Raw genomic sequence first — 14,897 nt, 5'->3', positions numbered from 1 at the left:
AACAGATGCATCTATATAATCACAATAATTCCAACACACTGTGAAAGGTGCTACGGTAGAGATGAGAGCAAAGTGCCCGGGAGGTTCAAGGATGGAAGAGTTTGTGAAGGAGATGGAAGAGACCTCAGGAGCTTCAGAGCCTGTAACTTTAATTTTTCTAAAACCTATTTTAATGATGGTTCTTAAATGCTTTAACCTCCCTCCTAGCCCACCATCCACCAGAGGTAGTGGGAAAGAAAGGATATGGGGGAAGTGGAGCTGTTTAGAAATGGTTCTTGGAGCAAATCCCATCTGCGTATTCAGGAAGTCATTTCACAGGTCGGAAGCGGCAGGTCAGCCTCCTCACAAACACTTCACAGATACACCAGCAGTCTAGTTTGGTAGAGCCAGGATAGCAAAAATCAGCAGTGGTGGTACTGCCTAGGAGAGTCAGCCAGGCCTCAGCCTCAGCATGACCAGGAGGCATGCTGGGAGAAGTTCTCGGCTGTGCCTCTATCATCAACGTTAAAGATCAAGGTCACTGAAGATGGGAGACCAAAAGCATCGCACAGCTAGCCCCAGCAAGCCAAGCTCTGCCTCCCTCACTGTCCACTGAGCCCTTTTCATACTCCCTCCAAACATCACGTGTTCTTCATGGATCTTGCACGTGGGTCTGTCTCAGCTGACATCATTCTGCCAATCAGCCTGAGTTCGAGAAAGTGAAAAGAAACTCTGGCGCACCACCAGAAAAATTTTGGCGTGTTTCTCTCTATAGAGTCCCCGCAAATGGAGCTCAGCTATGACATGTAAGGCAGACCAATACATAGGTGTTGTTAGGGAAGAATCCTGCATCACGTTTCCTTTCACATGCTTGCTTTATTTAACAGAACATCCTCTTTCCTATGTCTGCTTCAGCTAAACGTTCCTTCACATCTTCACATGTCTGCCTTAGCCTTTCACCTGTGTCCTCTTCTTCAAAACGTTCCTTCGCACGTTTGTTCCAGCAAAACACCATCCAACTTCACTTCCCAAAGAACCCTTAAGTTTCCACTTCAGGAGCCATAATATACAACTCAAGTCATTTATGACATGTGTGACCTTAGGATGCTGATAAAATCCTTGAGCCTATGTCTTATCCAATGTCAACAACATTGTATGACAAGCCTTCTTCACAGAACCATCCATGAAATCAAAGCATATCTTCTTGTTATAGAATATATTTCCCAAGATGAATAGTATAAGGCCATTTTAAGTAACTTTTCAACAGAGAAAACACTAATTGTACAATACATTCCAAAGAATAAATATGGACTTATTTTAAGCCACACTAAACATTTTTATTTGACCAAGTAATCTGATGTGTCCTTAAAGCCATTCATTCTCCCTTATTTTTCCTGGACTGGAATTTATGGACTCAGCTTTATTCCTAAAATGAATTATAAATTTGCTCACGTATGAATCATTTGCTGTCCTTGTTTAACACCGCAAGTCTATTGGGAGGGGGGAGGAGGGAGTAAAAGGTGGAGAGGGAGGAGAGTTGACAGCAATTATAAGCTTCTGCAAGAAATAGCCCCATTCTCCATGGGTTTCATTTTAAAAGATGTTGGTTTTAAAAAACCACTATTTTTACCATCTTTGTGTCACTAAATGATTGTCACTCTGGTAGAACAGAAGATGAGGACACAAGCAAAGACAACTCTAATTAGTCAGCAGTCATTGTCAGCATTCCCACCAATCACCTACATTCAGAAAGGTGAGAAATGGCCTGAAATTTCAAAATTATTTCAAAGACCAAAATAACAAGATAGAGCAAGACAGACATGGTAGTGAAAGTACAAGGTATCCCACAATGCACCACAAATCACATGCTCTGAGTTTTTATATACCCCTTCAACTAACTCAGTGGTAACACTTCGATCAACTAATGTCGCCTAGCATGGAGAGAGAGAGAGAGAGAGAGAGAGAGAGAGAGAGAGAGAGAGAATGCTCAATACAGCAGTATTTCCCACTAACCCCCACCCCCACTCCTGCTTCTTCCCTGAGGTTAACAGTGAAAGCTCTGTTTGTCTCACAATGCACTAATTCTTGCTGCTTGCAAGAAATTATTTTTGGAGGTATCATATTTTAATATAAGTTTCCATGAATCTTTCCACATGATTCACTTGCTTTTATGTACGGCCCTCCTTGCCAGGCTCACTCAACAATGCCCACGCTTCATGCAACCCCGAGCACAGGGACAGGTCAGACTCTGTGTGCACTGCCTGCTGGCCCACAGCCCTGAGTGATGGTGGGCACGGAAGGACACTGGCAAATGAGCTGAAGTAGCAGGGTGGCTTTTAGCTGGCAAACACTTCTGAGCAGAGTCACTGCGTGCGTGCATGCATGCATGCAAGTGTGTGTGTGTGTGTGTGTGTGTGTGTGTGTGTGTGTGTGTGTGTGTGTGTGTGTGTGTGTGCGTGTGAACATAAAGGGATTTTTCAAAGATCTAAGTTAGGATTGGAAATCCGCACTACTGTTGGGTACAGCTCTTTCCATTGCATTCTTTCTCTGGCTCTCTGCTTTCCAAAGCATTTCAGAGGAGAACTCTTTTGAAAACATAGCCAGAGAAAGGATTGGCTTTTTCTGCTGAGGCTTAAAACGGGAGAGCGATTACAAGAAAAGCCACACTGTATCCTTTCATATTTTGACAAACCAAATTATGCCCAGTCTTGTTTATTGACTAAGTTCTCGGTGCAGATTTCCAGAATTGGAAAGGTGCATACGAATAAAAGGAAGTTGGTCTCAAGGCAGGAAATCACAAATGTACTGTGTAGCATTTGAAGTACTGTAGAAGCTGAGAACTAGGACGGTTGCTCCTTCCTTCCAGACTGCAAGTGCTGCTGCCACAGCAATGAAACAGATTCTTTCCTATTTTTCTTTACATCTCACTTCTTACTTTTATCTGTGTGTGCGTGTATGTTCATGTGTGTTGATGTGTGTGCACACGCAGGGGAGAGACAGAGAGAGACAGAGACAGAGAGAAAGAGAAAGAGCCCTTGCACACATGTGTTTGGTGTGCCAGCAGCCTTAGTTTTTATTCCTCAGCTGCTACCCACCTTTGGCAGGGGGTTTGATTCACCCGCCTCCCCGGCCTCCATCACCCACCTTAAGTTCTCAGAGTATAGACTTTTCCTGTGGGTGCTGAGGGTGGAGTCATGTCCCCGTGCTTGCATGGCAGGCACTTCAAGGATAGTTACTCCAAGCCCCACCTCTAGATTTTGTACTATGACACCTGAAACTCCCAATCAGTACTTTAATTCACGTTTGTCATTTTATCAAGTTGGGGTCTCTGAGCCTCGGTTTTTTCTCTTGTTACATGAGGAAAATGATAATAAGCTATAGACTAGCTTATTACCATGATGATTGGAGAGACATGTGATATAAAGCCCAGAATGTATTGACTGGCATTAGTAGGTGCTCAATAAATGAAAAGTTTGGTTATAATATTATTATTGACTATTTGATAGATTGTTGTTGTTGTAGTGAGGTGCTTCAATTCAAAACAAACAAACAAACAAATAAACCCACAAACGGATGAATAGTCTCCTCCTTCCTTCAATCTGAGCTTTATCAATCCTGAAATTTGGTTCAGCCAATGAGACGCTAGGTATTGGGATACAGAGGTTTGCTAAGCACTTGCAAACCGAGGTTTGTGTTTCCTTCGATCCAAGCTGCTGGACTACAGGGCACTCTAGACTACTCTGCTGAAAAGGGATCCTGTGAAGATGCCGGAGAGAGTGAGTGGCAGGAAGAGGCTGGGTGCAGGAAAGCTGAAGGCCCTCATTTCACTTCCCACCCAGCACAGTGTCAACACCACTCTGAACACATGATCTGCCCACAGAGCTGTGAGAATCAGTCCGTCACGGTTGATGGATGTAGATACTGCAAAAGAAAGACTCGTTTCGGGAGATGTTTAGTTCAACAGATGAGCACAACTGGGTGGTAGTAATTATGACCATTCACTTTGGAGTCACATCAAACACAGGTTGAAGTCACTGCGGAGTGTATATATAACTGGGGGCAAATTGATTTTCTAGCAGGCCCCTTTTTCTTATCTGAGCACAAAGTAATCATAGTTACTGCATAGGGCAGTTGGGAGGAAACAGAACGCATTGGTTGGGGCCAGGCTGGCGTCGTTACGATTGCTTCAGTGGGGTGGAAGCAAGGCGGTGTTATTGCAACTACTAGAACTTCCTGCTAATAACAAATTGGCAGAAGGCATTACCCAAACCTGAAGCCCTAGGTTCACACTGGAGAAGCCAATCATTGATACTCGGGTCACATCTGCTGTGTCCGCTAAGGTAAAGGCCGTGGCTGTGTACACTCTTTTACTTGGTCTTAAAGAAAACATTGACTTTGGCTCTCCCAGGTGCTTTAAATTTACTTAAAGCCCCTTCCAGCAGCCACCTGCCCTGTTATTCTTTCTTTCAGGGGAAAAGTGGTATCGCTGACCCCAGCAAAACTGATTTAGTTCCAGGAATCTGACCCCAAAAGGGTAGGAACACACGGGAGAGAGCATCAGAGAAAATGCTTGCTGAGCACGCTCAGGTAACCTAGCTTGCCTTGAACTACTGGGGCAGGCACTTCTGCTTCATTTCTAACGGAAAGCCAGGATTCTACCATGATGCAAGAATTTTGGAACTGCTTACTGGCAGGAAGGGGAACTGAGAATCAATGTAAGGGGAACACCCCTCTAACACATACAGCTGATGCCTGAAGAAGATTCATTTGAAATAAATCAGGCCAGAAACCATATACCATATGGTCAGGGATAACCATAACCCTCTAATATCTGCCCATATCCCTGAATCTGACACAACTTTTGGGAGGAAATCACACAGTCACCTTTACTGGCAGCAAGTCTTGCACGTCTGATTCACCAGCAAAGCAGATGCCACAACAGGATCCTTCTGCACACGTTTATTGGGAGAGCTTGATTGCAGAGGCAAAGAGACCCCGAGCCCAGAACTGGTGCTGCTTATATAGGCCTAGGAGAGGCGTGTCTCACACCCGGATTGGTTATGCTTACTACCTCATTTGCATGTCTCTCATCTGATTGGTTAACATGTCTCTCATCTGATTGGTTATATTCTCAAAACCTCATCTTTGGCAAACAACTTTACTGCATATGTACACAATGGGTGTCTACCCAAACTTATGCGTGGTGGCCAGCGGTAGCCAGCGCCACCCTGCAACGGCACACGTGGCTTCCCACAAGCAAGAGCCTGCAGGTGAGGAAAGGTGGAATGTTTTCAAGCAAATGCACTATTTTCTGAAGGGCCTAAAAACTGTATGGATTTCCTGTATAGAATTGATGGGGTGGGGCTTCTCCAAGTTCTAAACAAGGATTATTGAGTTAACATCCATGGCCCTTATTGTGTTGCTTGGAATCCCCCCATGCCTTCAAACTCTTAGTGGATAATTCTTCTGTCTAATACTCATCTCCTGACAACTAGGCAGATCCCCATGACCTGTGGATGCTTGGTAAACAGAACCCATACTTCCCTTAAGTAGCTCCCACCTCCTACCCAGTATGGACTTCTGTCCTACTAGGCAAAGCCCCTAGCAGTTCTCTGTGTGTGTCTACATACCAGCTAACAAGAACACCCTGTAGTCCCACTGACTCCTGTGGATATGTAGACTGCCAAGTGAGCCTCTGCTTGACAGACAAAGTCACCTGGAGTACCTAGCAATTAGAAGTGGAAAACATAGCTGACTTGGAACAAAAGCAACAAAAGGTCAAGACCTCCCAGAAACCAAGACCCCATGAGAAAGCTACCCTCCCCATTCACACCTGTCTTCAGACTAAGACCAGCCTACACAGAGGAAAGTGGGCCCCTTGCTGTAGCCAAGATTATTTGTCTTATTTCTGGTATGATGGCATTTTGTGGCTAGCTATAGCTGAAGAGATTTTCATTATTATCTAAGAATGACCCAAAGAGGAAGAGGAGGACATCAATTCGAGATCTCATCCAAAGGCAAGGCTCAGGAGACAGGTACCAAGACAGACTTTACAAACACAAGCATGAGAAAACAAAATTCACAACTATACCAGGTCAAATTCACTTGTTGGATACTTCGGTGAAGTGTGTCCTGGTCCAGGTAAGCCCTAGCTAGCAGCTTTCTCCCCGGAGTCAGGCTTTGGAGACCTCCGTGGTGCTGATGGGAGAGGCCTCTTTGCCTGCTTCCTCTCTGACCCTTCGTTTCCCTTAAGATCTCCTGCCTATTGGCTATGCCAGCTCACCGCTCTATAACTCAATACCAACAGAGCCTGAGATGAGGTTTGACATTGTTGGGGGCTGGGGAGATGGTTCAGTCAGTAAAGTTTTTTGTCAAGCAAGTATGAGGACATGAGTTCAGCCCTCCAGAATTTATGTTCAATGCTGTGTATTGGTGCACACCCAGAGATCACTCAAATACAAAGTCTGTTGAACGCACTGGCCAGCCGATCAGCCCAATCCGTAGCTCCACGTTCAGTAAGAAAACTTATCCAAAAAGAGAAGGGGAAGATTGAGAAAAGCCTTTGATATTGACCTCTGGCCTCCATGTGCATATGTGCCCACATGTGCTTGTACTCAAACACACATGCACACACACACACCCTTACACACATATGTATACATACATACATACATACATGCACAAATACGAACACACAAACACAAAAATAATAACCAATGCAAAGTCTGCCTATGTTATCAGCATGGAAGTGCTCAGGATTAACAGAAAAAAAAAAGCCACAAAATTAGGCAGACAAATATCCTTTTCATTTCTGATGAAGCTACTGGATATTATGGCTTAGATAAGAGGACTGAACGAATGTGCCAATATCACACCCCTAACCTAAGTATATACATGAATGTGTTGGTTAAATCCCCATGCCTTCTAAGAATCACAGCCTGTAGAACCAGTACAGAGAGCCAAGGGGATCAGAACACAGGGCCTCTGAAACAGGCTGATCTCCAAGCCACGGCAGGGGTGGGGGTGGGGGTGGAGGGGGAGCAGGAAAGGTTGAATCATTCACTTGCAGTCATGTCTCAAGAGTTCTGGATCCGAGAAATCACCACAGCTCCTCAGGAGGAGGAGAAACTGAGGCAGCAAAAGTGTGAAAGTGGCCCAGGTCTTCCCACCGGGAAGGAAGGTGGGCAAGCGTGCTTGTGTGTACTTGTTCATGAGGGGTAACCAGGGTTCCAGTTATCTAGTGAGGATGATGGACTGGTGATGGCCACATGCTCCACACACCTCCCTGGAGACTCATGCTGCACAGCTCAGGACACCTAGGCCTTTGCTAAACCCTGGCTCCACTTGGTAAGGGCTCCCTCCGTGCAGAGATTCTCTGATGGGAATCTCAGCTGTCGTGAACCTTGGGCTCAGACCCCTTACATCCACTGGCTTTGAGATCTGCCTCAGTGACCATGCGTCCAGGGCTCCTCTTTGTGCCAGTCGAACACTCGGAGATTTAAGATTGTGCAGCACTGCTTCCACTCACTGCTGCTTCATTTGCTATCATTTCTGACTGGACACCAGGTCCTTGAGCTTGAGTGTCACTGCTCCCATCTCTGACCCAGCAGCCTAGATGGCTCCTGTGCACAGAGCGGCACAATCAGTAGGCAGCCAGGAAGGACACGGGGAACCGGGCCTGCTCTCTTAGCCTCAGCTTGTTCTGAAGCACGAGCTGAGCTCTGCTCTCCCTTCAGCCATAATCCAACTGTGGACCTCCTTTGGGAGCCAAACCAGCAAGTTATGTCTTTCTTTGAACTGGTACCATTATTAGCCATCCATCTACTTGGTGGCAAAAGGACAGTTTCTAGAAAGGGCAAAAAATTGATAATAATGATACCTCCTGACCCAGGAGCAACAACTGAGCACAAGGCTGTGACTGCATAGCTGACAAAGTCCTCATAAGGAGAAGGGGTTATTTTTGGCTCACAGTTTGAGGGTATGATTCATAGTGGGTGGTCATGTCATCAAGAGTGTCAAGGAATCTGGTCACACCAGTTTCCAAAGTCAGAAAACAGAGAGAGGTGAATGTTGCTGCTCAGAACGCTCTCTTCATTCAGTCCAAGTCTGTGAGAAGGTGCCACACATTTAGGGGAGGTCTTTCTACTTTAATTAATCCCAAAATAGAAGCTCCAGCACTGATATACCTATCTCTATCTATTTACTATCTATATCTATCTACTATCTATCTATCATCTATCATGTGCCCATCAATCTATATATCTATCTATCATATGTGTGTGTGTGATCTATCAATTATCAACCTATCATCTGTCTGTCAGTCTATCTTCTACCATCTACCTCTTTTTCTCTCTAGCTAGCTATTATATATCATATACATGTCAATCTATAATCTCTATGTATGTATGTATGTATGTATGTATGTATGTATGTATGTATGTATTTATCATCTATCAATCATCTATCATCTGTCTATCTATCTATTATCTATCATATACATATTAATATAATCTATATGTATGTATCATCCATCTATCAATATATCACCTACCTGTTTGTTTGTCTATCTGTATGTCTAACCATCCACATATATAGTCAAATGATTAATCCAGTAAAGCAAAGATTTATTCCACAGGGAAGTCTGAAAAATGACATCCATAGCTGCTACATCCACAACTCACACCTTAACAAAAATTAAGACAGGCAAGAAATGACAGAGTCCATCTCAGATATCTTCAATAGTTTTCTCTTAAACCACATAAAAATCACAAGAGCCACCCATCTTATCTGTGGTACTAGAGACATTTCTTGTATCTCACAACATGGTAAGGCTCCATACAAAAGTGAACCTGACCCAGTTCAGGTTTTTCCAGCTGCCACTTGTGGCCTCAAACCCATGGAGAACAGTTGATAATGTGCTGACTCAACTTGTCAGAGCTGGAAGCCCCTTGGCAGATGCAAGCACTGTATCACCTCTCAGATCTGGGCAGAAGGGGAAGTTGATTCACTAACACTTTCTGCCTTCTGTGGTGTCACTTCTCAGTGCTGAAGGGCACAGGCTTTTCTGTGACTCAGAGACATACATCCTTTCCAAGGTGAAGATTGCATTTTTAGAATGGAACAAAGTCTCCTCTTGTCTTGGAGTTTCCACTGCTATGAAGAGACACCATGACCAAGGCAACTCTCACAAAGGACAACATTTAACTCTTCTTGGCAGGAAGCATGGCAGTGTCTAGCCAAGCATGGCCCTGGAGGAGCTGAGAGCTCTACATCTTGTTTTGAAGGCAAACAAGAGAGAAGACTGTCTGTCTCCCAGGCAGCTAGGAGGAGGGCCTCAAAGCCCACCCCCACAGTGACACATTTCCTCCAACAAGGCCACACCTACTTGAAAAAAGCCAGACCTTCTAACAGTGCCACTCCCTGGGCCAAGTATATCCAAGCCACCACACCTCTGGTTTTACAATTTAAGTATGAGGATTGGTTATACAAAACCGTGGGTCCAAAAGACCAAAGCAGGGGACAAGGACAGGGCTGCCAGTTGAGTATAACCCAAAAGTAGTTTCTAAATACATCTGGTAGATAAATTCAACTTGGCAAAAAGCTTTTGAAAATCATTAGGCCACCCTTTTGAATAAGGCAAGAGGCCAACTTTAGAAGAGGTAGTGAAAAAGAAGATGATGAAGATTAGGAAGTGGTTTTGTTGTAGAACAATCTTGCAAACTAGATGTCCCATAAGCTCTCTAAGCTTAGCTTCCTGCAGAGATGTATATGGACTTTCAAACCTTGGTTTTTTTGACTGCCCAACACAATGTAACTAAAAATGTAACTTTCACACAAGAATGACCAAATGCCTCAAAGAAGCAACCTAAGGGAGGAGGGAGTTCTTCTGGCTCACAGTTTCAGGGACTCTCAGTCCATCCTGGTGGGCCAGGCATGGCAACAGAGGAGCTTTCTCCATGGCGGTGGGAACCTGCAACATTCACATCCTGACAGATCAGTAGGAAGAGAACTCTACCAGGCCCTACAATCTTCCAAAACAATGTCATAAGGTAGGAACTAGGTGTTCAGATGTATGGTCCCATGACAGACATTTGAGATCCAAATTATAAAGGTGACTTCTGTTTGCTTGTGAATGAGAAGGTTGGGTGTGTTTTCTCCAAATCTATTCTACATCCTCTGGACAGAGAGATTACTCTGGGGTGGGGGAGATGAATCTGATTCATAGCACTACCATGCTTCCTTCTCTTCATTGGTTTCATCTTACTACCAGGAAGAAGATGCCCTCATGAACATGATGTGAAGAGATCTCTGAGCACTGAACAGCTCCAAGCTGCCATATCCATTGTCTCCCCCCCCGCCCCCGTTTCTCTACTGATACAAGTCCTTGTAACAACTGGACAAAGCCTGCAGCTCATCTGCTTCTTTCTCTCTCTTCTGAACTACAGATGCCTACCCCTGGAACACTATCCTCTACCACCCACCCAACATATGTTTCCTATACAGAACCCATATACATGACTGCACTGCAAGGACCTCTACCACACAATTTGGAAACTATACCTTGGTCCCTCCTCCCTTGGGCCTAACACAGGCCCAGCCCTAGGACTGTATGACAGCCGTATGTGAGTGAATAATTATTCTACCCTTTCAACTTCCTCGTTCTTCATATGAAAGCTAGCACACATGCCACTGGTTGCAATGAGGATGTCTGTGACAGTATCTCAGAAGGTATTTTGCTGTTGGAAATCTTAGCACCTCTGTAATACAGGATAGGATAGGCTTTCCTTTTTTACGTTAAGTAGTTCTCTCTAAAATAAGATTGACAAACTGACCCAGAGCCCACCTCCTATTTTTTTGTATCACCCCTTAGCTGGTAATTTTAGAAATTTCTAACTGAATCAGATGCTAGGACGTGTTCCTTGAGATTGAAATTTGATTGGCTGTAGTTTTGTTGACGTGGAATCATACTCAGTCACATGGCTAAGGCTGTTTGTGCATCCCAGTGGCAGGGTTGCACACCTGTCACAGAAGTGAACTTTCTGTTCTCTTCAGGCCATTAACAGGAGGCTTATAGACAGCAGCCACAGCCCAGGAGGCTTACAGACCTCAGATATAACCCATGACCTCACCTTACACTGCACAGTTACACATTTGGGCTTTGGGAATACTGGATTTTTTTTCACAGATCTAGAGCAAGGTATTTTTTTTATCCTAAAACAACCACACAAGAATATTAATATATAGCTATAAACATAGGTATTCACCCACATATATGCACATACATATAGCACATTGTAGATGCACTTCTAAATATATTCCTTATTTGGTTGTGTATAATGTGACAAATTTAGGACCAGAATTAATGGGTTCCCCTCCAAGGTACCTGTCTCACTGTGTGTGTAGTTATTTAAAAAGAAAAGTCTCTGTCTCTGACTGAGTTAGAGCTGAGACTAACTCATATCTGAGTTAGAAGCTTGTTCAAATGTGTGTGATCTTCCTTCGCATAATGCTTCCTTTCAATTTTACCTTTAAAAAAAATCAGTGAAGAAAAAAAAAAAGACTAAAAACCAAGCCAGTTTCCACTTCTATAAACGAACCCCACTGTAGTGCCAAGGTTCAGTGATGGAAATTTACTGAATTACTCAAACTTCCTGCATGCACGCACTGTCCTTTCTCACCTCTGAATCTTTGTATCACACGGTGGGAATAGCAGGGACAGGAGGGGAGAAGAGGGGAGACAGAAACTACAAAGTGCAGAGGTGTCTAAGGAGAAAAGAAGGAAGCAGGGGGCCCAGACCAATGAAAGAATTCCTCAGGGGCAGGCATGGCCCATCAGGGAGAGGCCCAAGGACATTTTTGTGGTATCTCAATTGCTTCCTGCAGAGTCCCTGTAACTATTGACATCTGAGTCTCTTGTTCTGTGTCCCTGCCTGGGTGGGATGGTTGTCTGTGATGGGGAAGGCGGAAATGTAAAACACCCCAACTACTCCACCTCCCCCAAAAAGAACCCAGTGGATGCCTGGACTCTGAGCTGCATTCCTGAGTTCCTCTGAAAACTGGCAAACAAGTTTTCAAGAGCCAGAGATTCACAAGGAACAGGCTCCGGGTTGTGAAATATTTGGACTTCTCCATTGGCACGGGGCAGCTCATTGTGAGAAAACAGCTCCTCGAACAGTGTTAGAGCCTGCTCTAGCCAGCAGCCCACCAACTCCTTCCTTCTCCAGCTTCTAAAATGGCTCCAACAAAATATGAAACTCTAACTAATGTAACATTCTGAAACCAAATGCTAAGGTCAGGGATTGAGGGATAACGGGGTACATAGGTAGGATTAGGGTCTTGGGTTAATCCAATATATGCTACTTACACACAGATAGACATATATACATATATACACACATATATTATCTGCATTTACAAATTTTCATTTGTAATTAGCATGTCATATGTTCTGTCATTTTACTGTATAGTGATCAGATCAGGTAACTGCTGTATATGCTACCCCAGACGTATACCATTTCCTTCTAAATCCTCTCTATTAGTTATTTGGAAGTATTCTACTGAAATACTTCAAAGCTTCTTATCATTTATAGTCACCAACTAGAAATTCTTCCTCCTATGCAAGTCTACTGCTGTAGGTCTTCAAATGCCCTCCACAACCCCCAACTCTTGGGCTTGAAAGTTTTGGCCAGATCTGGGAAATGAGCTTAGCCCATGTTGGAGCTTGCTATCATTTCCCTCTGTGTGAAACTGCACCCCACCCCAGCCCCAATTTTTTTTTAAAGAGAAGCTCAACAGCTCAAACTGTGCATTGAAATTTCCTCTGTAATTGGTACTTCTCTTTATACAGAACATGCTCAATCGTTGGCATCTGTAAACATTTTCCTTTTACGGGAAAGGCTGGATTTATGATGCAGAAATCCATTAACATACTGGAGCAAAGAATCTGGAAAAAGCTTTTTATGTCATGTACCTAGTCACTGGAAGGATTTATTGGCTTTATGTACACGGTTAGAATTCGGTTTATAATACAGTGATATTCTTTCAGATGTCTCCTTCCAATACCTTCTGTTCCCTGTCCCTACTAATGAGAGCAAGCTAACCTGTCCTTGCTGATTATAAACTAGAAATTGCACATATTCCTTCTTTCTCTTTCTGAACTCCCTAAACTAGACATCAAGAACTTTTTTCTGCACAAAACACATAACCAAAGAGAAATATTAAGAAAAAAAATCCCCTCCAACTATGGGTTGAGGTGTGGAACCAGATAAATCTCTCAGGAAAGAACAGAGAGATAAATAGCTATGAATAGATGGGGGTAGGGCTGGAACAGGAGCATCAAGTGGGAAGGGGGAGGAAAGAAGGACATGGGAGAGGGAGTGAAGGGAGAGAGAGCTAAAATCAGTGCCGCTTAAGGGTATCTAATATGAAAATGAAAACCCAATACAAAAGAAGAAGTTGTAGAAATTTTTAATCTTTACCTAGGGTTTCTGACTCACCTATTACCATGTAGTTCCTGAATAAAAGACACACACAACCTTTATATTTACAATAAGCCTTAAACAGCACAAGAGCTGACCAGATACCTACCCTTTATGCTATTAGGATCTACTTTCCTATCGATAATCCCAAGTTATTACGTACTATGTTTCACCTGAGCTGCTCTTAACTCCAATTGGCCAGCCCTCAGAGCCATATTTTTTTATGGCTCACCTAACCCATAGCGGCTTCTCTTTCTCCTCTCCCTTCTTCCTCTCTTCGTGGTTCTCCTCCAATCCCAAGCCCAGGAAAACCTGAACCCCACCTATGTCTCTTCTGCCCAGCTATTGGCTGTTGGCATCTTTATTTACCAATCAGAAATAACTGGGGGACAGAATCACTTAGCATCTACACACAGACTCTCTTTCTAGGGCAACCGGGTTTTGTGGAAACACTATTAGTGTTAGAATGCTAGCAGCATTAGGTCACCCCACTACATTGAGGCTTCCTGAACTTTCCCCTGTCTATGTTAGCCTGTCTATTGGTGCCATCTATGTTCAGCTCTTGTTTAGGCCATGTCAATAAGACTTCACGGGTATAGCTTCGGACATTTTTAAGTTCCTCAAAGCAAACTACCTGATACTCTGGCTCTTACAATCTTCCTGCCATCTTTTTTTGTTGTGATCTCTGAGCCTTAGGGACAGGAGGTGAGTTGTGGATGTATCAGTTGGGGCTAGGCTCCATAACTCTGCATTTTGATTGACTATGGTTTTCTGTAATGGTCTCTGTTGTAAAGAGAAATTTCCTTGATGAGAAATGAGGACTGTATTTCTCTGTTGATATAAGACAGGTTAGAATGTAGTTAGGGATTATCCTGGTTGAGTAAAGTGCCAACTGTAGATTCTCCTCCGGAATCCATGACTTCACTAGCCCTGGGTAGTTGGCTAGGTTTCTAATTCCAGGCATGACTTTGTTTTTGTTGAGCAGATGTTAAGTTTAAATAGAGAGCTGTTGGTTACTGACAAGATGTGTATACCACTACTGTGCCCTTATAGTTATTACGCCATGCTTGTCATTACTGTGGTTCATGGGCATCGTAGCTAAGTAGGACATTGATTGCTTCCCCCCCCCCCTTTAAAAGCTGGTATGGTGTCTTCTAGACCATAAAAGTTAGTCTTCAGGAAGGAGACTGTCAGGTCACATCCAGCTCAGAGCCTCTGCACCCTATGTCTGAAGTTCATGGTGTCTTCAGTAACGGGGACCTCTTGAGAGAGGGGCAGCCAAAGATGCCCCTATACAGAAATACCCTATAATGTTTTGAGAGTCACTTTGACAACCCTAACCAGCATCTCACAAAAAGGCTTCTCATGCCTAGTGTTGGGCTTTTTGGTTTTGTTTGTTTTTTAAGATGGTATTTGGCTCTTGGAGGGAGCATTATCACC

This window comes from Mus musculus, chromosome 17 (assembly GCF_000001635.26).
Source record: "Mus musculus strain C57BL/6J chromosome 17, GRCm38.p6 C57BL/6J".
NCBI lineage: Eukaryota > Metazoa > Chordata > Mammalia > Rodentia > Muridae > Mus > Mus musculus.
This window is presented reverse-complemented; position numbering follows the sequence as displayed.